This window comes from Pleurodeles waltl, chromosome 5 (genome assembly GCF_031143425.1).
Source record: "Pleurodeles waltl isolate 20211129_DDA chromosome 5, aPleWal1.hap1.20221129, whole genome shotgun sequence".
Lineage (NCBI taxonomy): Eukaryota > Metazoa > Chordata > Amphibia > Caudata > Salamandridae > Pleurodeles > Pleurodeles waltl.
Window position 1 is genome coordinate 1,205,589,423 of NC_090444.1, and position 24,744 is coordinate 1,205,614,166.

General features: G+C 46.5%; 1 protein-coding gene across 1 annotated transcript in view; it reads right to left on the reverse strand.

The window, feature by feature from the left end:
- Nucleotides 1-24,744, reverse strand: part of MCHR2 (melanin concentrating hormone receptor 2) — a 1,568,356-nt gene that overhangs the window by 1,237,279 nt on the left and 306,333 nt on the right. The window lies entirely within an intron of this gene.

The following is a 24,744-nucleotide window of genomic DNA, read 5'->3' on the forward strand; positions in this document are numbered from 1 at the left end:
TTTCACCAGGGTAGGGTTACCTAAGGATGTACTATCAGGATGGGGTTCAAACGTCATGTCTGCATATTTAAAACAAATGTGAAAGGAATGTGGTGTGCATAAGTTCATTACCCCATACCATCCTCATTCAAATGGGTTGCTTGAGAGATTTAACCAGACCCTAAAAGGCATGACTGGAGGGCTTCCTGAAAAGCTCAGGTGTCCTGCTTCCTTGCCTGCTGTCTGCCTACAGGGAAGTGCCACAAAATGGAGAAAGTTTATCTTCATTTGAAATGTGGGCACCCTGTTAGGGGACCACTAAGGGGGTTATTCCTACTTTGGTGGAGGTGGCAATCCGTCTCAAATGTGACGGATTTACCACCAGCCGTATTACGAGTTCCATAGCATATAATGGACTCGTAATACGGCTGGTGGTATGTCCGTCACTTTACTGTCACTTTTGGGACGGATTACCACTTCCTCCAAAGTTGGAATAACCCCCTAAGTCTTGTTAGGGAAGGATGGCGGAAGCCTCTCAAAGAGCCCAAGCAAGACATTGTGGTCTATGTGTTTATCCCATGTTCAAGAATGACTGAGTACATGGAAAAAGCCAGCAAAAACCTTCAAGCCACCCAGGAGCTGCAAAAGCACTGGTATGACCAGAAAGCTGCTTTGGTTGAGTTCCAACCAGGGCAGGAAGTTTGGGTGTTGGTGTCTGTTGCTTCAAGGGCCGTCCAGAACAAATGGTCTGGGCCCTATCCCATATTTGCAAAAAACTGAGAGGTCACTTATTTAGTTGATGTAGGAAGCGGCCAAAACCCCAAAAGATTTATTCATGTCAACCTCCTAAAACCCTACTATGATAGAGCTGATGTGTCCCAGCTCATAATTACAGATGAAGGACCTGAGGATGAGAGTGAGCCTCTCCCTGATCCCCTCTCTAGCAACCCACAAGATGGTTCAGTGGATGGGGTAGTCTTGTCAGACACCCTCACAGAACCACAGCAGGATGATTGCAGGCAAGTCCTCAACCAGTATGCTGAGTTATTCTCCCTAACCCATGGAAAGAGAGACAGGTGTACCCATGATATGGACACTGAAGACAGCATGCCTGTCTAAAAATGTTTTATAGACAGTCAGACCATGTCAGGCGAACAGAAGTTAAAAAGTTGCCAGATTTGAGTGTCATTGAACCCTCTGAAAGTCCCTGGGCTAGCTCAGTAGATTTAGGCCCTCATTATAACATGGGCAGTAAAAATGCCTACTGCCACGGCGACGGCTGCCAAAAGACTGTTGCTGCGGCTATTAGCTGTGAGAAAACAGGGCTGATTACAGAGGCTCCCTAACGTTTTGCCCCCATTTTCCACTTTATGCTGGTGTTTTCCTGACTCTGATGGTGCCCTGGGTACTGCTAACCAGTCCCAGGGCCTGTGCTCTGTGTAAAATGGATATGCAAATTAGGCTAATTATAATTGGCTAAGTTAACCTACCTATATGTCCCTAGTATATGGTAGGGCATGTAGGTTTAGGGACCACAGCATAGGTGGTGCACCCATAGGTGCACTGCTGAGGTGCCCAGTGTCATTTTAAAGGCAGGCCTGCCTTGCTGGCTGCTTTTAAATTAAAGTTATATGCAAATTCGACTTTGGAATTAAAAGTAGTTCCAAAGTCTTAAACTACCTTATTTATACATATAAATAAGGTATATGTGCCCCTAGGGCTGGGTGCCATGTAACTATAAGCAGGGACTTTATAAAAATAGATTTATAAACCCTGGTGAGGTAAAAACAGCCAAATTCGTTTTTCCCTCATTGAAGTAAATGGCCTTCATAGGCTAGAATGGGGAGACTTTATTTTAAATTTTATAGTCTCCTTAAATGTTGCATACCAAGAATTTGGTATCAAATTAATTGTTGTAATAAATCCCACAACTTCCAGTTGTGGGATTTAATATAACTTGTTCAGGTAAAATGTTTTAGACTTTACCTAAAAAGTTGCCAATTTCAGCCCTGCATTGTTTTGGCTGCTGTGCTCTGATTGGCCAGCCTGCAGCAGCTTAGCCAAGCTGCCTTGATGAGGTGTGAAGTGGCCTGGCTTCACACAAAGGAATGTGCCTGTGGGAGAGAATCTCCCCTCAGCAGATGGTGAGGCAGGAAGGGGGAGGGCTGCCAAACTGGTCTTCAAAGGCAGAGAAGGACATTTGGAGCAACCAGCAACACCCCCACATCCTGCAACCCCAGACAACTAGGTGCCCCCTTGATTAGATTAGGAGAGGGCAGGAGAGGGGTGTGTTTATGATTTTTAGCCACACCAGTGGGTAGGCTCAGCCAGATGTAACCTCCAAAAATCAGATTCAGCCATGATGGATTTTTAGGGAATGTTGCCCACTGGGATGGATTTTTGCCACACTTCCCAGGAAGTGGTCATCACAGGGGGCCGACCCTGTACCTGATTGGAGAACCAGGACCCCCCTGCTTTTCACCCAGGAGCAAGGATAAAACTGGCAGACCTGCACCCACACCTCAGATCCCCACCAGATTTCAACAAGAAAAGAACTAAAGGAGAAGAAGGACTGCCCTGCTGGACCCCTGGCCTGCACCTGGAACCTGCACTCAGAAGGACTGCACCAGCTGCACACTTGGGCTTCACCACAAGAAGGACTTTGCCTGGCTTCAACTGGTTCAAGGAGGGACTCCCTGTTTGCTACAGGTGAAAAATTGCTAACCAGAGTCCCCTGTACCAACTCCTGAATAAAGCGACCAGCTGACCACTGCCCAGTGGCCAAAAAGGAGTTTGCGGCAGGTGCATTCTGGGAGTTGTAGTCCGCACCCCCCAAGGACCATCTCAGAACTTCTGGACCCTTGGGGTGAGCTGTGGACCCCAAAAGAACCTTAAAAGAACATCTGGGTGAAGCCCCAGAAGTTTGGAGAAGATTTGAGAATTTTTGTAAAAAAGCTCCATAGAGGGACCGACCCGCTGCGGAAATTCTAGCCGGCTTGCCTCAACCGCGACCCGGCCTGATTTGGTGGTTCGTCCCGGTAAAGAAAAATCTCCGAAAAAGAGACTAAGTCCGAAGGTAAAAAGTTGACCGGGACCTCCCAGCCATCGTATCCGAGAAGGGCTCCATGGACGTCGGATCAAGATCCAGGTTTACCCCGGTCGAAGGATTTTCACCTCGAAAAAACGACTAAGTCCGAAGGTAAAAATCTCCACCGAGGAATCCAGCATCGCGTATCCGGAGAAGGGCTCCAGGAGGTCGGATTGGACTGGCAGGCTCGTCCCACTGAAGAAAATCTTCAAAATAAAGACTAAGGCGGTCATTCCGACCCTGGCGGTCATGGACCGCCAGGGCCGGGGACCGCGGGAGCACCGCCAACAGGCTGGCGGTGCTCCCAAGGGCATTCTGACCGCGGCGGTACAGCCGCGGTCAGAAACGGAAAACCGGCGGTGTACCGCCGGTTTTCCGCTGCCCTGGGGAATCCTCCATGGCGGCGCAGCTTGCTGCGCCGCCATTGTAGTGGGGCCCCTGGGGGCCCCACTGAGAATTTCAGTGTCTGCATTGCAGACACTGAAATTCGCGACGGGTGCAACTGCACCCGTCGCACCGTTTCCACTCCGCTGGCTCCTTTCGGAGCCGGCATCCTTGTGGAAAGGGGTTTCCCGCTGGGCGGGCGGGCGGCCTTCTGGCGGTCCCCCGCCCGCCCAGCGGGAAACACAGAATAACCGCGGCGGTCTTCTGACCGCGCAGCGGTATTCTGGCGGCTCCCACCGGCACTGCGGTTACCGCGGCCGGCGGGAGTCAGAATGACCCCCTAAGTCAGAAGGTAACTTTTTAACCGAGGCTTCCCGCGACCTGTAGCCGAGCAGGGCTCCATCGCAGTCGGCCTGAAACTTTGACTTTGCCCCGGTCGAGGTGCAACCAGATGACCCGATTGGCGCTTTTTGTTTCTAAGCGCTAGAAAAATAATAATTCTTTAAAAATTCATATCTCCGGTTCCCCTTATCCGATTTTATTCATTTTTGCGTCATTTTAAAGATAAAAATATAAACTATTTTTATAAATTGGTTTTGGATTTTTAAACTGTTTCCTGTGTTTTATTTAATTACTGTTTTGTGATATTTGAATGCTTTACACATTGTCTCCTAAGTTAATCCTTGACGCTCATTGCCAAGCTACCATGGGTTGAGCTGGGGTTAATTTACTGAGACCTAACTGGACCTAAGTGGAGGTTAGTGGCTTGTTGCTAGGTGTAGGTACCTACCTGCCCTTACCAATAACCCATTTTCCAACATTAGCCAACCCCCAAAATTATGACTGTATCCGGAATTCCGCCAAAAGGATGGCGGAATTCCTACTGCTGCCATGGCAGCGGATGGCGATAAGGTGGCAGCGGCAGCGCCACGTCAGTAGACCACAGCAGACCGTATCATGACCCATGACACGGCCTGGCGGTGTTCAGCTGGTGGACGCTGCTGCTGGCAGCAGAGCCCTGTCCCGTCTCCTGCCGGAGGACCCCTAAAATCAGGTAAGTCGGGTGCTCTGACAGGGGAGGAGGGTGGGAGGTATTGTGTGTGTGTGTGTGGGGGGGTGACTGTTTGTGTGTGCGTGAATGCGGGTGTGTGTTGCGTGTTGTATGTGTGTGCATATATGGATGTGTGAGTGCGTGTATGTTGTGTTGTGTGAATGTGTGTGTGTTTGTATGTATGTCAGTGCTGTGGATGTGTGTGTGAATGGATGTATGCATGCATGGGTGAATGTGGGTATGAGTGTGTATATGAGTGTGTACGATGGTGTGTGAAGGTGCGCATTTGTTGAGGGGTGGATCTGGAGTTTGAAACCTGGGGTGGGGTAGGTGGGCGGGTAAGACCCCTATCAGTGACAGGGAAGGGATTCCCTGTCACTGATAGTGCCGACCGCCAAGGTTTTTGTGGCAGTAAGGAAGCCACAAAAACCATGGCGGTAGGTGGGGGTCATAATCCCGTGGGCGGGCTAGTGACAGCCGCCTGGCTGGAGACAGAAGTCTTCAGCCCGGCGGCTGTTACCGCCTTGGCGGACGGAGTTGTACATTGGCGGTTTGGCTTGAGCCAAACTGGCAATGTCATATTAAGGGGAAAAGTACCGCCAGCCTGTTGGCAGTACATTTCTCAATTTTACCGCCGTCTGCTGGGGTTGTAATGAGGGCCTTAGGGGGTCATTATGAACATGGCGGTTTCCACAGCCGTGTTCATGCTGGTGGTCTTTCCAGTGACTGCCAGCTCCCCTGTAACCCTGCCGGCCGTATAATGGACAGTCTGCTCGGCCGGCCGGCTGAAACATCGTTTCCGCTCACGGGCCCAGCAGAATGCCTGGCCGGGACATTGTCGGCGGCTCCATGTGCGGCAGGTGCAGCTGCACCCGTCACGCAGATCACTGCCTGTAGGTCAGGCAGTGACCTGCACGACGGGGCTCTGCACAGGGGCCCCTGCACTGCCCATGCCAAGTGCATTGGCAGTGCGGGGGCCCCCAGGGGGGCCCCGGAGCACCCCTTCTGCCAGCGTTTTCCTGGCGGGTAAACCTGCCAGGAAAATGCTGAGGGAATTGGGAACAGTACCCAAAGGGCAGCAGTGCTGCCCTGTCGGATAATGATGCCGTCCACCGCCAGGCTGCCTGGCAGTGGGTGAGGGCCGTTATGTGGCGGTGTGTGCCGCCATACCAGATGGTGGGATTTCCCGCCACTGCCGGCATGGCGGCCCACACCGCTAAGTTCATAATGAGGGCCTTAGTCTCCAAACCTCACTCTAAAGGAAAGAAAAAGGAAATGGGGTTCTATGTGGATTACAGGGGCCCTCACCTCTGTTACAAAACTGATACACAACCAATTCTAAGAGCTGATGAGCTAATAGCTAGACTAGGGGCAACCAAACATCTAGTTACCTTTAATTTAACAACTGGGTACTGGGAGATTGGCCTGCCCCAGGAGCAAAAGAGAGGTCAGCAGTTTCTACTTCTAGTGGGCATTATCAATTCACTGTCATGCCCTTTGGATTAAAGATTGCACCTGCCTCCTTCCAAAGGTTGGTGAACCAAGTCCTTGCAGGACTGGAATCTTTTAGTGCAGCTTACTTGGATGACATAGCTGTCTATAATTCCACCTGGCAGGATCACCTGATCCACCTAGGGAAGGTCCTTGAGGCTCTACAGAAGGAAGGCCTCACTATCAACACCAGTAAGTGCCAGCTAGGGCATGGCAAAGTTGGTAGAGGCCATGTCTAACCCCTCCAACCCAAGATTCAGACCATAATAGCTTGGGAAAATCCCACATTCCAGACTGAGGTGAGGGCATTCCTTGGCTTCACTGGATAGCATAGGAGATTTGTGAAGGACTATGGCACTATAGTTGCACCCCTCACAGAGCTAACCTCCAAGAAAATGCCCAAAAATGTTAACTGGACAGTGAGTTGTCAAAGGGCTTTTGACACTCTTAAAAATGCTGTATGCTTTGCTCCAGACCTACTGGCACCAGATTACCCCAGGCAAATCATAGTCCAAACAGATGCTGGGGGTAAGAGCAGTCCTTTCCCAGAAAAATTAAGATGGACATGACCAGCCAGTTGCTTGTAAAAGCAATAAACCACTCCCCAGGGAACAAATGGTGTGCCATAAAGAGGGAAGCCTTTGATATGGTGTGGGCCCTGAAGAAGCTGAGGCCATACCTGTTTGGCTCTCACTTCATAGTTCAGACTGACCACATGCCTCTCAGGTGGCTGCACAGATGAAGGGTGAAAACCCCTAGCTGCTTAGGTGGTCCATTTCCCTACAGGGAATGGACTTTCAAGTGGAACACAAGCCTGGGACTGCCCATGCCAATGCAGATGGATGGCCTCTCCAGGTTCTTCCAATTAGATGATGAACACTCACTAGGGATAGGGTGTTCTCATCCTCTTCCGATTGGGGGAAAGTGTGAGAAAAGGCCTCTTTTTGACATGGTTAGCACTCACGTTTTTCCTGAATAATGATATAACCCAGACATTATACTGCTCAAAGCCCCTTCAAACCAGGTTCCATGGGCCAGAGTTCTTTTTCTAAAACTGTTTTGACGCCTTGGCGCAATTAGAGACACCTGTAGCTGCCACCATAAGTCCCTAGTTAATGTGCTTAGATAACTAGGGCAGAAGGTAATAAGGGTAGGCCCCTGAGGGCAGCACCGCCCACTGTGCCACCCTATAGTGCCCTGCATTCTAGTGCACTCAGCACTGGCATTGCAGGTTGAGTGTCCTGATGCAAAACTAAAATGTAAGACAGACACCTGCCCATGACACACTGTATACACTATGGGTAAGTCACCCTTCTGACCGGCCTTCCAGCCCTACGACAGAGTGCACTGTACTGTATGTGAGAGCATAGATGCATGAGCAATATGCCCTCACTCTGTTCTTGCCAATTCTTGGACATAGTGAGTGAACAGAGCAGCTATTTTCACACATGTGCTGGACACTGGTCAACACACGTTTGGCAGCTACATAATGCCCACTCTGAACCCTGGGTTGTTTGGTATCAAACAACTCAGAATGATAAATCCAAACTGGTACCAATGATGGATTTATTGTAAAATGTACCCAGGTGTCACTTTAGAGGTGCCTCCTACAACAGCTAACTACCCTGGCATGTTTGCTGACAGGTTCTAGCCAGTCTGCCACCACCAGACAGCCAATCTACAACCTCAGGAATGTGCACTGCCCTGGCAACCTCCAGGCCTGCTGCTAGCAGGAGATGGCCACCCCATTGCAAACCCCCACTTTTGGCGGGAGCAACGGAGGGAAAACTAAACAAAGGATAGGAGGAGTGGCCCCATCTGGTATGCAACACCCCTAAGATGTTGCCTGCGAAGTGGACACTCCATTTCATTTTCCTTTATCTTGGATGGAAGGAAAATAGTCAATCAGGTATAGGGATGTGACCTCTGCCCACCTGTAGTGGTCACTTAGTGGGTGTGGACACCCTAATGTAGATGGTCACTACCAGGTTCCCCCTAAAAAGCCCCCTGAATTTAGTCATTGGAGAGCAGCCCTAGACAAACCATTTAGAATAAATGGACAAAACAAAGACCAGCACGAAGAAGAACCAAAGTACGAAAACTGTGGACCTGCTGCATCAAAGAAAAGGTGCCAAACCCTGCTTGCTGCACTTAGGACCCGACAATTGTGCTTAGGAGCTGCTGGACACCAGACAACTCTACAAATCCGCAGAGGAACTCCAGGATTCACAAATTGTCAGAGAATTCTCTCCAGAGTGGAGGTACCTCTCCAAAACCAAAGAAGAACCAGCAAGCCAATGAGGGTCACTTCACCGACCAGCTACTAACTCCAAAACTGGATGTTTCAGCAGAACCCATCTTCATCCCGATGACCACAAGGACCAAACCTGTCAGTGTCAGCATCCAAACAGAAGTTAAAAAGATGCTTCCAGTTGTGAAACTGTGCCAATTCCATTGGTACTGGTCAGCTAACTTTGGATACCAAGAAAAACAGCCTGCTCTGCTCTGCAAAAGTTGCAGGAGGAAGCCCCAGTCGAGGGACTTCAGAAGCAATCTGGATCTTCTGCCAGAGTGCCCCCATTGTCCTTTAAGTGACCCTTGAAAGAACGTATCTCCTGCTCCCGAAGGCATCTTTGCGCACCGCTTCTGGCTCACCTATTCGCTCTGCATCCAGCCACCCTGTGCCCTGCACCGAAGAACCTGCTGTGCTCTAAGTGTCCTCCAACCCTTGCAACCTCAACACTCCAAGGGGAACCCAAGGATTCATCTTGAAATGTACCTGTGCAGTGCTTTTCCAAGTAGCCCCTTGCAGTGGCCCTGCACCAGCTCCAGAGACCTTCTTCCGCTGCTCCCGCTGAAAACAGGAGCCGCCTAAACTCCTTCAGCTGACACTGCATACCCACCGACAACCTCGACCACCCTGCAAAAGAAGAATTTGGTAAACCAACTGTACAATTTCATATATATTTCTAAAGGTGATCATCATTCATTCTTATGGTGCATAATTATGCACAAAAAAATATTTTTATTAAAGTAATATCTCGAAAAGTACTTATCCTAATCTGATCTTCTTGGTCTTAAAATGTATATAAAAATCTGAAGTATTTTTATAAGTTGGTCTTGAGTTATTCCTTTGAGTGGGTGAGTTGCAAGATTGATACTGTGAGTACACAAATGCTTTGCACTTCTCCAAGATTGGCCTAGCTTCTCGACCAAGCTACCTTCCAAAATTAGAGCATTAGGTGATCAGTCTTACCCCTGTGAACCAACGTGCGGTTGCCTGGACCCCCTTGCTCAGTGTGCCTAGCTTTGCACACTGCATAGAGGGCCAGCCTCCTATAGCTCCTTCTCTATGTGCTGCAGAATGCAGCACACATAGCAGGAGCAAAAAAACTAGGAGGAATAAAAGTATTCCTCCCTGTTGTGCCATGCTAACGCCACCCCTGGGGTGGCATTAGTTTTTGGCCCTGCCTCCGATTTATGCTTTCTTGTGAATCTGGGTCAGCATCAAAAGCAATGGGTTTTGCAGTGGAACGCCCACAGCAACACCCATTGCACACCCCTCTGATGCAGAAAACTGCATTGCAGGGACCCATATGTACAAGGAGGTGTCAAGCCACAAAAAGTGGCTTACTGCCTCCTTGTAAATATGGTGCAGTGAAAAGCGCCACTGAAGCGTTGTGACACTCCGGTGGCACTAGGGCCTTGCACATCTGGCCTAGATTTTTTCCATGCATCATCAGTAAATTTATCAGTTCTTACCGGAGGAACCAACATTGGATTACTAGGGTAAGTTCCATATTTTAGGTGGCTTATTCCTCAATTGTCATGTCTATATTTCAGAGCTGGGTTACAGCAGCAGAATAAGGTTAGGTCCTTCACACACAGCTTATAAGAAACACTCATACATCTCTCTCTTTAATGTCTGGGCAAGTATTGTGGGGCAATTTATACCAGACTTTTACTGAGGATGTAATTCTTTCCTTGCACTGGGGCCATTTGAACGGTTCTTTCTTCTTTACTGACTTGCCACTGCTTTTTTGCATCCATCTTTTTGATGCGTTATAAACCAACTGCTTCTAAGAACTAGGACACACTTTCATTTTTTATTTCATTTATGTGTCCCAGAAGGTATGTCTTCAATGGTTCAATTAGCTTTATGCCTTACCATCGGATCAGGTCTCAGATTTTTTTTCAAGCAGTTAGCCAAAAATATGCAGAGAAACGACTTTGCTGAGGAAAGATACAGCCTCCACTGCGTGAGGTCGGACATGATATTTTTTAGCACTGTTGCGTATAACCACAAAGCCCATTATTTTGGTTTTATGGATTTTATCAGTCACTCATTTTCATGTAAGAAAACTGTTGTGGCGTTGTGCAATTTATTCTGCATAACTGTAATCCACCTGAATTGGCAACTGCCAATACTAATGTTAGAAACCCCATTTGCAAATGCTTTCCTCACATTATAGATATCTATGTGCAGACATCAAGAACAGTATATACATTTCATTCCATTGCACCAGTTAGGCAAGTAACTAGGATTTAGGATTCATGGTTATTTGTTCTTAATAGACTGAAGGTTTGAGGTCTCTTGAGACTTCCCAGGCCTTTTCCCAGAAGTATTGTCTATTACCAGAGACATGATCACTTTTAGCTCATTTATAGTAGCAGTCAACCTATGAATCTAAGGGCCTGATTTAGAGTTTGTCGGCAAATGTGACAGATAACCTGCCTGCTTTATTACAAACGCATTAGGATATAATGCGCATGTGATAAATGGCATGGGATATTTGTCGCGTTTGTGACAGAATACCCATCTGCCAAACTCTAACTCACTACCAAAGTTTCTTTCAAAAGCATGAACTGATCAGTGCCTGACTCTGTGGAAGTGATGTCAGGGACCCTTTGATCCCGATGACATTACAAGGTTGATTGTTTGCCCCTCTTTTATTGCTGACCATCTTCTATTTGCTGCTTATGTGCTACTAGAAAGGGAAGAAGTTGATATGAAAAAACAAAACATCGTTCTATAGCAGGACCGGAGGCTCGGATTATGCTTGTCCTTCTTTACTGTTTGTTCTTTTGCAAAATCACAGCAGCCAATCAAATATAACTTTACAAAAAACCTACAACTCCCATAAACCTGACGTTGTTCCTCACTACCAATGGGAGACCGTACTGCCACATATCTGTTCTAGGCGCCACACTTCCTCCTCTTTCTTTGCTGCTTGAAACACAGATAAGTACCTCATTGTTCTCCTAGTGTGTTTTGTATTGTTTCATTTAACTTCTTGCCTTTAAGCAATATCGCGGTGACCGGAGTCTTCCGCGCACAGCATACGCAATGCCTGACAATATCTTCCACTTCGCCACCGGCTGTTTTTCAAGTATTTGCACCTGGTGAGGAGCCAGGAGGCAGGGGAATGCGCTCTGACAGCACAAGGACACTAGTCCTTCTTTTAGCTCGCCCCGCGTGCGCGTTCCTCGCGCCACTGGCTTTTTTAGTCAGTTTCATAGCACTGACAGCGAGGTCACTCTGAGAGACCCGGTTGTCATTGGATCAACTCCCTGATTGATTCCTCGGTTGAGCAGAAGCGTTCCCCACAAGCCAACTTGCCAAGGATGTATAATTGGCCACTATAGGTTTTGCCTGAGGGAGAAGAGTAATGTTTTCGTCATATATACATACTGTGGTTGAATATAGCCCTCCAGGAGGCCATGAGCGAACAGACGCCGGAAGATGCAGTTTTCTTTAACGAACAGGAGAACCTGCTCCTGGCTGAGGATATTGTCCATGCCCTGGACGCTTCAGTGATGCAATCTGTGAACTGGGCTCTGGCAGTTGCGCTTCAGCCTATCGCCGGCCAATTGAAGAGCTATGCTTTGACTGTCCCTCCTTATGGTAACCCTATGCCTCTTTCCTCTACTAGTCAGGAGACGGTCTACCCACCCCCAGGACCTGAATGGCCCCATTTTGCGCACATGGCCCGGCTGTCTCAGTCCCAGTCACCCTCCGACCACCAATATTTGGTGCAACTGTCCACCAGCGCCAAGGCCCTCCCATTTCCCTCCCCAGACAATGCCTATGACACCTCCTCGTCCCAGTCAGATTTCAACAGTGAGTCACGTCCCCACAAGCGACGCAGACACTCCTTTGACGGACAGCATGGCCCCACTCCCTCTGAAGCTTCCAGCCCTTCCTCTGCCCTGAGTTTTAATTCTGATGACATCATTCAGCCCAGGTCATCAGACTGGGCCCCCACTCCTGCAATGACGGATTATGCCCATGCCGCAGTAGGAAGCCCCTGGACAAAGACATCCGCAGTCGCCTCCGGTCCAAATGTCCATGTCCCGACATCCCCGACAAGGTAGCTCTGACACCAGAGCTCGACCCAAATTTAGCAACATTCCTGAAGCACTCTGCAAAGGACCCCAAAAAAGGTATTGATAGGTCCTGGAGGTCCTGCCAGGACAAGGTCCTGGACCTCTCTGATCTGCTATGTAAGATCTTGGACTTAGCGGTTGCAGCGAAGGAGTCCGGCTCACAGGTGGACCCTGACACTCTGGCTGGATGGGGGCAGCGCTCGCTCTGCCTATTGGGCAATGCCAACTGCGCTATCCCCATGGAACGGAGGAAATCCATCCTGCTTCGGATAGACCCGAAGTTAGCAGATCTCACCAGTGCAGAACCTGGACCTCTTGCCGATGGCACTTATTCGGCAACAAATTTGTCAAGGATTTGGGCAAGTTTGTCCATACATTTACTACGCTGGATAAGGCCCAAACCTCGATGAACAAAAGTCTTTTGGAATCAGGTTTTTGCCAGGGCCGGCAGACTTCAAGGGTGCCTGTCCGGCTGTGCCGCCTCCAATAGCCCTCATCCTACAACACAACAGGCAAGGGATTCTCAGCTCCCCGAGACACATTCTACCCGGCCAGAGCCCGAGCAGGCCGTGCCCGCTTCAACAGAGGTGGTTTCAAGCCCAACTACAGCTTTGGCTCCAACACTCAAGGTAAGCTTGATTTGACCTGTCCAGGTAGCACTAGCGGGGAAGGACCAAGTTTTTCCTAAACAACTGGGCGGCATTAACATCGGACCAATGGGTTTTAGAGATGGTTGTAGGTTTCCACCTAGAATTTTTGGGAGTACCACAACAAAGGTCCTTGCCACCTCCTATCCATTTTTCCCAACTAGATCTAACTTTTATTCAGCAAGAAGTCCAACAATTGTTACTCAAGGACGCAATTGTTCGGTGTCAGCTGGATCCTTCAGTCTACTGCAGCAAAATGTTTACAGTAAACAAGAAAGGTGGAGGGTTGCGCCTAGTGATCAATCTGAAGGAGTTCAATATCCACATTTCAAGATGGAAGGGATACATCTGCTCAGAGACATTCTGAGGGAGGGTGACTGGATGGTACGCCTCAACCTGAAAGATGCTTATCTCACAATCCCGATATTTCCACCTCACAGGAATTACCTGCAATTCCAGTGGGACAATCAATGGTTCCACTTCAAACTTCTCGCATTCGCCCTTTTTTCGGCACCAAGGTTATGCGTCCCGTGGTGGAGAGTCTTTGAGCCAAAGGGGTCAGGATGATCGTCTATCTCGACAATATACTGCTAATGGCACAAGATTCTCATCTCCTCATTCAGCATTTAAATTGGACCATCCAATTGCTTCAAGAGCTGGGATCTTTGATCAATGTGAAGAAATCCGCTCTGACACCATCCTGTCAGATGGAGTTTCCAGGTTTCCAGATCACCTCTATTTCTTCTCTCCTATCTATTCCAGCCCAGAAGTTACAATCAATTCTGAAAGAGATAAGGTCCATGCTCCAGATAGACAGGATATCCCTACGAGTTCTAGCCAGGATAGTGGGGCTTTTAGCGTCTTCTATACAAGCCATATTTCCAGCCCCCCTACATTACAGGGTGCTACAGCAGCTAAAAGCTAAAACTTTGTCACCTTCAAAAGGGTCTTTCGTACACAGAACTCATAACTTTCACTCAGGAGACACGGTGCAAGCTTCAATGGTGGCTCGACCACATGGCAGCTTGGAATGGCAGGGCCATTTTCGATACTCGCCCACATATCATTCTGGAATCTGACACCAGCAGGTGGGGCTGGGCAGCCATATGTGATTCAGTCTCGACTGGAGGGCGTTGGTCAGACAAAGAGTCGCAGTTACACATAAAATGCTTGGAGTTTTTGGCAGGTTCTTTTGCCATAAAAACTCTGCCCCCTCGCTCCAATTGTTGCGTTCTGCTGCACATGGACAACGTTTCAGCAGTACAATACGTCAACAAGCTAGGCGGGACGAGGTCACGGGTTCTGGCATTATTGTCTTCAGAACCGGATGTCAGTGACAGCAGAGTATCTGCCAGGCCGATGCAATACGGTAGCGGACTGGAACTCCAGATTCCTCAGAGACTCCAGCAAGTGGAAACTCCATCCCTCTGTATTTCGGGCCCTCCAAGTCAGATGGGGTCGGTGTCACATAGACCTCTTTGCATCTCGCCTCTCCTACCGGTTGCAATGGTTCTATTCATGGAGACCAGATCCCCTGGCAATGGCAACAGATGCCTTTCTCCAATAATGGACAGGGCTACTCCTGTATGCCTTTCCCCCCTTTGTGATGATACCCAGGGTGGCGTCTCAGTCGGTCAAGCAGAAATCACCCCTTTGATAAGCTCAGCCTTGGTTTCCAGTTTTTCTGGAAATGTTCAGAGATTGTCCAGTCCAAATTACCCCAATCTCTGAATTATTACTGACCCAGCGGGGCAGACACATCCTCTTTTGATCCAAGGAAAATTGCATATCATGGCTTGGTGAATTTCAGGCAACGTTGGTGTCTGCCCGGACTTTCAGAGCAATATAATTCTTTCATATCAGAGTCTTGGTCAGACTCCACCCATAGACAGTATGCCTCAGCATGGCTCCGATTGGTGGGTTGGTGTAACTCTCAGAGTATATCAGCGGGTCATGTATTTCTTGATGGTAATCAAGTAGGGGAGCATCCTCTTGTGTCTCGAGACATGAAAGTGTCTGTTTGGCTAACCCTCCTCAACCAAAGTACACGCACCTGTGGGATGTAAATGTCATCCTCAATTTCTTGTGACTCTGGCCTTGTAATGCAGATTTATCCTGAAAACTGTTATCAGGCAAATTGACAACCTTATTGTGTTTGATATCATGCTGACGGGTGTCTGATGTGAGAGCTTTAGATATTTTGGGTCGTGTGTTCCTCCCATATGGAGAAACCATTTCGATTTACAGGAGAACGAAGACTGGTTCAAGGCAAGTAACCTATCCTAGCTATCCAGACGATTCTAAACTATGTGTGGCATAGTGTTTGAAAGAGTATGAGGACCACACCAGGGAGTTTCGTCGACCTCCTGAGGGTCAATTATTAATTGCACTTCAGAATCCTTTTAACCGGTATGTTCTGCGACCTTCGCTCACTGGGTGAGGTGGATTCTGTCTGAGGCAGGAATAGATACTTCTGTCTTTGGAGCCCACTCGGTTAGGGATGCCATGGCATCAAAATCTTTTTCTCTCGGTTCTCAGTTACAAGAGATAATGAGGGCCGCAGACTGGTCATCCGATGGTACATTCAAGACGTTTTATCATAAACCAGTTTTGGATGTAGCCTCGGTTTTTTCCAACAGCTTTAAACAAGCATAATCTGAGCCTCCGATCCTGCTATAGAATGAAACATTTTCGAGTAGACGTGATAAGAATTTTCAATTCTACTAAGGACACAGAGGCGAGGATTATCTCAGCCGATGGATGTATTTTTCCCTCCCAGTCATATTATATCAGTTTGGTGTTCAATATTGATTCATATGATTCAGTGCCATTGTGATATCATGGTCTTGTAACTCTTGTTATATTTGATGCAATGTACATTTTCTTTTCCAATATTGCATGGGATATTCAATGTATGCACACAATTATACAGCTTTGTAGTAGGTATAAGTTTTCTTCTATTCCAGCATCCGATCAGAAGTCCTTATGTCGTGATTATGGAAGAATACCTCTTCTTTCAGCATTTTGAAGAATCAATCGATTCGTTGTTGGATCCAGTGCCAAGTTTTCGTTAAGACTATCTGTTTATCACTTTGAGACTTTTGTTTTCTCATTGCAAAGAAAGAGGAGTAAGTATGGCGGCTAGAACAGATTTGGGGCAGTACCGTCACCCATTGGTAGTGAGGAACGAAATCAAGTTTATGGGAGTTGTAGTTTTTTTTAAAAGTTATATTTGATTGGCTGCTGTGATTTTGCTAAATAATAAACAGCAAAGAAGGAGAAGCATCATCCTCACCAAATCTTATTGCGTATGCTTGAACATTTTTCAGTGTTGGAGCCTGTTTACTTTCTGCTCGTACCACTAACTTTGTGATCCCTGAGATCAGGGCTAGCAAATGCAGTTAAAGGGGTCTCAAGGAAAACGTCACAGATAGCAGCTGCTTCTCTCAGCTGTTCTTAATCGATATTCATGTATTACTGTTTACTTAAGAATTCAAATTTTTGCCACTTTAACCCCTTTAGTGTGGGTCACGACCAGTGGCCGATACCAGGGAGGGGGTTCGAAAGTCCTCGGGTTGCACCCGAGGATTATTATATATTTTTTTAAAGCCCTGGGAGACATGGAAGCTCTTCCGTGTCTACCCCCCACCCCCACCCGCCCCTTTGTGATGTCCGTCACAGTGTTGTTTTCCCCATCAGAGCAGGAAGCGGCCGTAGGAAAACGACCCCAAACGGCCTTCCCCACGTTCGTGAAGGCCTCGTATGAAAGGGGAGACTCTCCCCTTTCATACAAGGCCTTCCTGAACACGATTCCTGGTCGTCGGCCACACAGCACAGCTGCGATCAAGGGCCAGGAAACGCCACTAGACACTAGGGATTTCACATGGAGGGGGTCGGCCCCCCTCGGAAAACGGCTGCCCCCCCCGGGCCATACTTTTTAATTGGGCCCCCTAATTTTTCTTAACAAAAATAAAGAAATTGACAGGGGGTCGCCCGTGGGCAGGGCGACCCCCTGTGGGGGCAATACTTTTTTTTAGTAGTTATAGGATTTCCCTGAGGGCCATTTTAGCCCCCAAGGAAACCCTACAACTACCAAAAAAAATACAGATCTATATATATATATATATATATATATATACATATATATATATAGATTTATATATAGATAAATCAATCCATGTAGATAGATATATCTATCTACATGGACATATCTATAGATAGATCTATATATATATATATATATATATATATATATATATATATATCTCTCAAAACAAAAAGGCTCCACTTTGGAGCCGAAAGGAGCACTCTATGGATTCCCAGCTTCCTCCAACATGACGGGTTTCGGCTGACTTGCCTTTCTCAAATGCCGGTAAATAAAGAGAAACACTCACTTGCAAATGCTTTAAATACTTGTCCTTCTTTATTCTCCTCGCTGTACTTGCAAGTGAAATGGGACTGACATGTCTCCATAAATCACATAGTTGCAAGCGTCGCCATAGTAGCATATGTTTATCTGATATTCAAGACCTATAGACCTATATATATATGTATGTGTATATATATATATGTATGTATATATATATATATAGATCTATCTATAGAAATATCCATGTAGATAGATAGATCTATATATATATATATATATATATATATAGATCACTTTTGTCAGTGCATGTGTGGTTTCCCTGGGGGCTACGATCGGCCCCCAGGAAAACCAGACCCACATATAAAAGTGATCTATATATATATATTATATATATAATAATATATCATATATATATATATATATATATATATATATATATATATATATATATATACATATATATATATATATGTATATATATTTGCTACCAGTTGTCTTGCAGTTGCAGCTTGCGTCTTCAAAGCAGTGCACATACTTCAACTGACACATTTCACCTGTAGCTTTTAGGCAGCAATTAAAAAGTCAAGTAAGTCTTGTGATTATATTTCTGTTACAAAATGATCAGACTTTTGTCTAGTGGCAGTTTTAGTGCCATAAAGAAGCGCAGAAGGTTTATATGACTACTGCAAAGAGCAAATCTGTGTTTTATGTAAATAGCTGAGTACATTAGTAAAGTCAGCCACTACCTGCGCTATAATACAAATGAAATGTATGTGCGGGGTGGGGGTGGCTATGGAGAGATGAAGCGCACGATTGCTGGGTGGTAATGAGGGAATCCGAGAAGGAGGACATGGGAGTGGGAGCACCAATAATGATTGTTGGACTGGGCGCAGGAGGTGCTAAAGACTGTGACGAATGGTACGTGACAAGGTGTTTGAGTGTCTTGAAAGAACGTGCTGATTGAGGGAAAAAGCGCAGGTAAGGAGGCCTCTACTGTTGCACGTATCACACACACACACCAGCAATTTTGTGACTGTCTATGTAGGCTAGGGTTTTAGAGCAACCATTTAGCCAATAGCAGAGATGGCATCTTGATGGATGACTGCTGCTGACGTCACTCAGGTTATAGAGGACAGCTCTGACATAGGATCAGAGACTGAGACAGCAGATACTGAGACAGCATCTGAGGGATAGGACAATGGCGAAGACTCTGGGAGTGATTTTTCAGTTGGAGTAGTCCCATTGGATTACTCCTTCCAGTAAATTGTGAGAGAGGTGATGAGGGCAGTCCTGTTGTCCCTTCGTAAGCACAGTCCGTGCAATAGGGCAATAGTGGGTTAGCCAAACCCAGTGAGCAGGTGAATGCGGTGGCAAGCACAGAGAGGGTCCTCTCTTGGGAGCTCACCAATTTAGTTCAGCCCCAAACTCCACTGCCCAAATTGTATTGTGGAGACATCAAAATTATCTCTCAAAAAACAAACTGGTTTTGTAAGGCAGGCACCTGTGTTTTTGGTCCTGGGTTCGGCAGCTATATAGGGAAACATACTAAACCCAAACATTTCTGGAAACTAGACATCCGGGGGAGTCCACAGAGGTGTGACTTGTTTGGATTCCCCAAAGTTTTCTTACCCAGAATACCCTGCAAAGCTGAAATGTTGAATAAAAACTAAATTTTTCTTGCATTTCTGTCACACGAACTACAGAAATATGCTGCGATCCACAAAATTCCTACCACCCAGTGATTCCTAACCTGTCCTGATAAAAACACGACCCCACTTGAGTGTCTATACCTAGTGCCTGCGTAAGGAATGGATCACCCCAGGGTTAACAGTTGCCTCATGTAAGTACCAACATTGAGCGTTGTGTGATCTATTCCTGTCGCGGGCACTAGGCCTATCCACACAAGTGAGGTACCATTTTTATCGGGAGACTTGGGGGAGTGCTGGGTGGAAGGAAATTTGTGTCTCCTCTCGGATTCCAGAACTTTCTGTCACCGAAATGAGAGTAAAATGTGTTTTTGGCCAAATTCTGAGGTTTGCAAAGGATAACAGAACCTGTTCAGAGCCCCACAAGTCATCCAATCTTGGATTCCCCTAGGTGTCTAGTTCTCAAAATGTGCAGTTTTGCTAGGTTTCCCTAGGTGCCGGCTGAGCTGGAGGTCAAAATCCACAGCTAGGCACTTTGTAAAAAACAGCTGTTTTCTTTGTGAAAATGTGATGTGTCCACTTTGTGTTTTGGGGCATTTCCTGTTGCGGGCGCTAGGCCTACCTACACAAGTGAGGTACCATTTTTATTGGGATACTTAGGGGAACGCTGGGTGGAAGGAAATTTGTAGCTCCTCTCGGGTTCCAGAACTATCTATCAACAAAATGAGAGGGAAAAGTGTTTTTTGGCCAAATTTTGAGGTTTGCAAGGGATTCTGGGTAACAGAACCTGGTCAGAGCCCCACAAGTCACCCCATCTTGGATTCCCCTAGGTGTCTAGTTTTTAAAAATGTGCAGGTTTGCTAGGTTTCCCTAGGTGCCGGCTGAGCTGGAGGTCAAAATCCACAGCTAGGCACTTTGTAAAAAACAGCTCTGTTTTCTTTGTGAAAATGTGATGTGTCCACGTTGTGTTTTGGGGCATTTCCTTTCATGAGTGCTAGGCCTACCCACACAAGTGAGGTACCATTTTTATCGGGAGACTTGGGGGAACGCTGAATGTAAGGAAATTGGTGGCTCCTCTCAGATTCCAGAACTTTCTGTCACCGAAATGAGAGGAAAAAGTGTTTTTTGGCCAAATTTTGAGGTTTGCAAAGGATTCTGGTTAACAGAACCTGGTCAAAGCCCCAAAAGTCACCCCATCTTGGATTCCCCTAGGTGTCTAGTTTTTAAAAATGTGCAGGTTTGCTAGGTTTCCCTATCGCATCGCAGGAAAAAGTTACAGAGTAAAACGTGGAGAAAAAAAGGCTGTTTTTTTCACCTCAATTTCAATATTCTTTTCTGTAGGAAACACTTGTAGGATCTACACAAATTACCCCATTATGAATTCATGGCAACCCACAAAGTCTGGCTACCTCTAGAATCCATAGGATGTTGGAAAAAAAGGTCGCAAATTTGGCTTGGGTAGCTCATGTGGAGAAAAGGTTATGAGGGGCTAAGCGCAAACTACCCTAAATAACCAAAAAAAGGCTTAGCACCTGAGGGGGAAAAGGCCTGGCAGCGAAGGGGTTAATGAAGTTTCTCACCAATGTTGCTTTGTCTTATTTGCTGTTTAACAACGTCTTAGAACCATAGGTAAATAGATGATAATTCCGTCTGACCAAAAGCGTACCCTCATTAGAAGCATCCGTTTACCATGTGTACCTCAAGCAGCAACTGAAAAATGGCCGAAACCTTTACATTGGGTCTCCTACTGCGCTTTACCACACTTGGTGTTTTTAACATCTTTTTTTATTGAAATCTACAAAAATGTACAACAAATGGTGGCCCATTTGCCAAGTGAGATAAATACATAGGGGTATATCTATACTCTGTTTGCGCCGAATTTAAACTTTGACGCCTGCGAACGCCAAAATTCCGCTGTGCGCGTCATTTTCTGGATGCGGGAAACCACCTTACGTTAATGACTTGCAAGGTAGGCGTTCCTATCCAAAAAATGACTTAAACACCCGTGTGCCATATTTATTCAGCCGCGCAAAAATCTGGCACGGCCGGGAGGAGGAGTCGTAAAATGACGCACAGCCTGATTTGCATAAAAAAATAACGCCGGGGTCAGGGCAGGTGTTAAAATGGGGCAAACACACCATTTCTTAAGGAAAATACACACAAGCAACAGCAGAGCTCCAAAAGGAAGACATGGAGGTGCTATTCATCCAGCATGGACGCAGACGCAGAGCAGAGGACCAACAACAGCAGCTTCTACAACACCAGCAGGGACCCCGAAGGTAATGGAGAAGGCAGGAGAGGATATTCCACAGCAGGACAACCCTTCTGGGACTCCGGCAACAAGACATCATCCAGAGGTACAGGCTCAACTGGCAAGCCATTCAGCAGCTGCTGTGCAACATTGAGCTACAGTTGGCACCCAGCTTGCAGACACCCCACAACATTCCACCAGAAACCAAGCTGCTAGCTGTACTCTACACGTTGGCAAATGGCTCCTTTCAAACCTCTGGTGCCCTGGTTGCCGGGATCTCACAGCCCTCATTCTCTGCCTTCCTACGTAAGGTACTGGATGCCATCATCTCCCTCACACCCCACCACATCAGCTTCCCCTAAACACAGCAGAAGCATCAGGAGACCAAACAGGGCTTCTACCAAATCAACGGCTTCCCACACGTGCTTGGTGCCATTGACTGTACAGATGTACGCCTTGTGCCACCTGCTGCAACCGAACATCCATACCGCAACAGGAAGCACACACACTCCATCAATGTGCAGGCCATTGTCGATCACCAGGGATTGATCACAAATATCGTGGCAAAGTATCCTGGGAGTGTACATGATTCATTCATCTTCTGCCACTGCACCATCAATCAACACTTCCAGGATGGACAATATGGAAATGGCATACTTGTTGGTAAGTACAGAAAACTAATTATATACACACTGCACAACAACCGGCTAGGACAAACAACACATACACCACTACATTGACACATGGCCAGGAACACACTGAGGTTGTGACACCGCTAGGCATGTTTGATATCCTCACCCATTTAGATACACACCTATGGACAAATGACAGAACCAAATAACAACAGATGCCACTCCACAGACACAATGGAACAATTTAAAACAACACAATGATAATGACATGGCTTCAACTGCCAATACTACTTGGAAGATTAATCTTTCAATATCACATCAATAACACTCAATCAAACACCCTTCCAAGCAAAAGTACTGTGTAAGGGGTGTGTAATGTGTTTTGCTGCAGGTCAAACACCATGACAGACATAGCATGATGATGACTACAATGAAGGTGACATGGAATCATTGAGGCAGTACCAATATCTCACATCACTCCTGCTCTGACATTGCCCACTACCAATAAGCAAGTGGACTGTGCTAAGAACACATATTGATGTGACAATATTGAAAGTGAACATTCCTACACATACTGATTGAGACAATTTCACACACACACAACAGATGTACAGGCATACGGACCTTCTGACACTCAAAATGACAACCTCACAACCAAGTTAGCCAGCTGAACTAGAACATGTTCAGTAGTATAGGTACACGTTAGAACCGGAGTCGACTTGGCAAGGGCAGAAAAATAGGTCTGCAGAGAATTTGTCAAACATGCGATATTTGTGCATAGTCAATTGTCAACACGTCAGTGCTGACAACATATGGAGATGTGTTGTACATTGTCACCTAGCCAAATCCGAGGGCCTCACTGATGTTTAACTAATTCTATTGCCTATGTTAAATTGGATGGGATGTCCAGGGTATATAGATGCAACCGTGTTACCGCCACTGTGGAATTGATTCTGTGTATGGAACTATCATGTCACCCCCAGTTAAGACACATGGACACCTATTTCACGTGACATAATTCAAGGGAGTACACAGTGTACTGCAACTCTACAAAAATACTGCTGACATCTGGTCAATCAGTCAAAAACCAGTTCAGATAAGAAAACAACCCAATTCTGATGGTACATCCTAGAAGCCTAGGATTCCACACAATAACACAAACACAGATGAGTCACAGACAACACATGAGAACAACTGCCATGCAAAGTGATAATCATGGTGCAAGCAACATCAACATTTTCTCACTCATTTTCTCTTTCAGCTGATCAGGGGTATGGGATCCAGCCACGGATCATGACCCCATTTGCAAACCCAAGCACAGCATCAATGAGGCACATAGGAGGACATGCATCATTGTCGAGAGGACCTTTGGCATCCTGAAGTCAAGATTCAGGGGCCTCAACATCACCTGAGGCAGCCTCCTATACTCACCTGAAATGGTGTGCAAAATCATTTTGACCTGTGCCATCCTGCACAACATATGTGTGAGAAGGAACATTCCCCTATATGAACCCGACCCCCAAATGCCTGAAGAGGAGGAAGAGGAGGATGCTGTCCATCAACGTGAGGGGGACCATCGAAACACAGCTGCAGGATTGCATCGGCGACAACATATTGTCCAAAATTTCTTTTAACTCTACTCATCCATCACCACTGTCTTAACATATGTCAATAAACACCTATTCTATTCAATATATCATGGTCTGGGTAATCATTTTTGCATAACATTATACCTAACAATCATAAGCAGAGTGTAGCCTCATGGAGCATTGCAGAAATACAGATTAGGATACTGAAAAATCCACATCATTTTTGATGGGTATGAATGTATACCCAACTTCACACACACTGTAAATGACATATGACCTGTCCATTTCACATTTGAAGGGCAGTATCAGAGAAGCACATCTATTTAACACATACCTGTTTGCAACATGGTTCATTGCAGCATATGGCACACAACTAAGACACCATCATTCAGTAAGGTAAAACAAAATGCCTCATACATGAAGCAGTGGATGTGCTATTGCATTGGTAACAAGAAGGTATGACCAGACCCTTGACGTCAGTATTACATCAGCTATCTTTGCAAGGAGTATGTGTGACAAGAAATCCATGTAAGCACCAAATGGATAGCATGAGTGCCTCAAGTATGAATAGCATTGCTCACAAGACATCCCCTGCACATGCCAGCCCAGGTCATAAGTCCTGCCACTGCCATGTTCCCTGTCTCACCCCACCCTTCTTCAGAGTGCCCTGGAAATGGAATACTTGTACACAGATAATCCCTCATCTACACACACCCAGACTCACATTCTGAATCCAGTGTGCTTCCCTATTTAGTATGGTATGCCATAGTCATTGTTCTTCTGTCTGCATGGGCTCCTGGTTGAATAATGCACTGCCTTGTACTCTGTAGGACCTGTAATCACCTGTACATTGCTTCCCATGTGAAAGGTACTGTTGGCCCTTTGAACTTGATTCTCACCTACAGAACTTGTAAGAGACTGAAGCTGCACACACCTGAGAGCACCCCCATGCAGACCAGCCATTTGAACATGCACTGCCCTTGCAGCTGCCTGGAACAACATAGAAACTGTCATTATAAGTGTAACACTGTACTGTATTGCCGTCTAAATCACTTGTGTAACACAGGCCTTGGGTTATTGTGTTACGCTCCAACACACAGGACAAACACAGTTTTCATTTTCCACAGTGTTGTTCCAGTTTTGAGAAGTCTCAGTCTGCTCACTGTGTATTTGCCTTGTTCATTTTTGTTCCTGATTGACCCTGCATCCTGTTAGCCTGACTGGATCCTG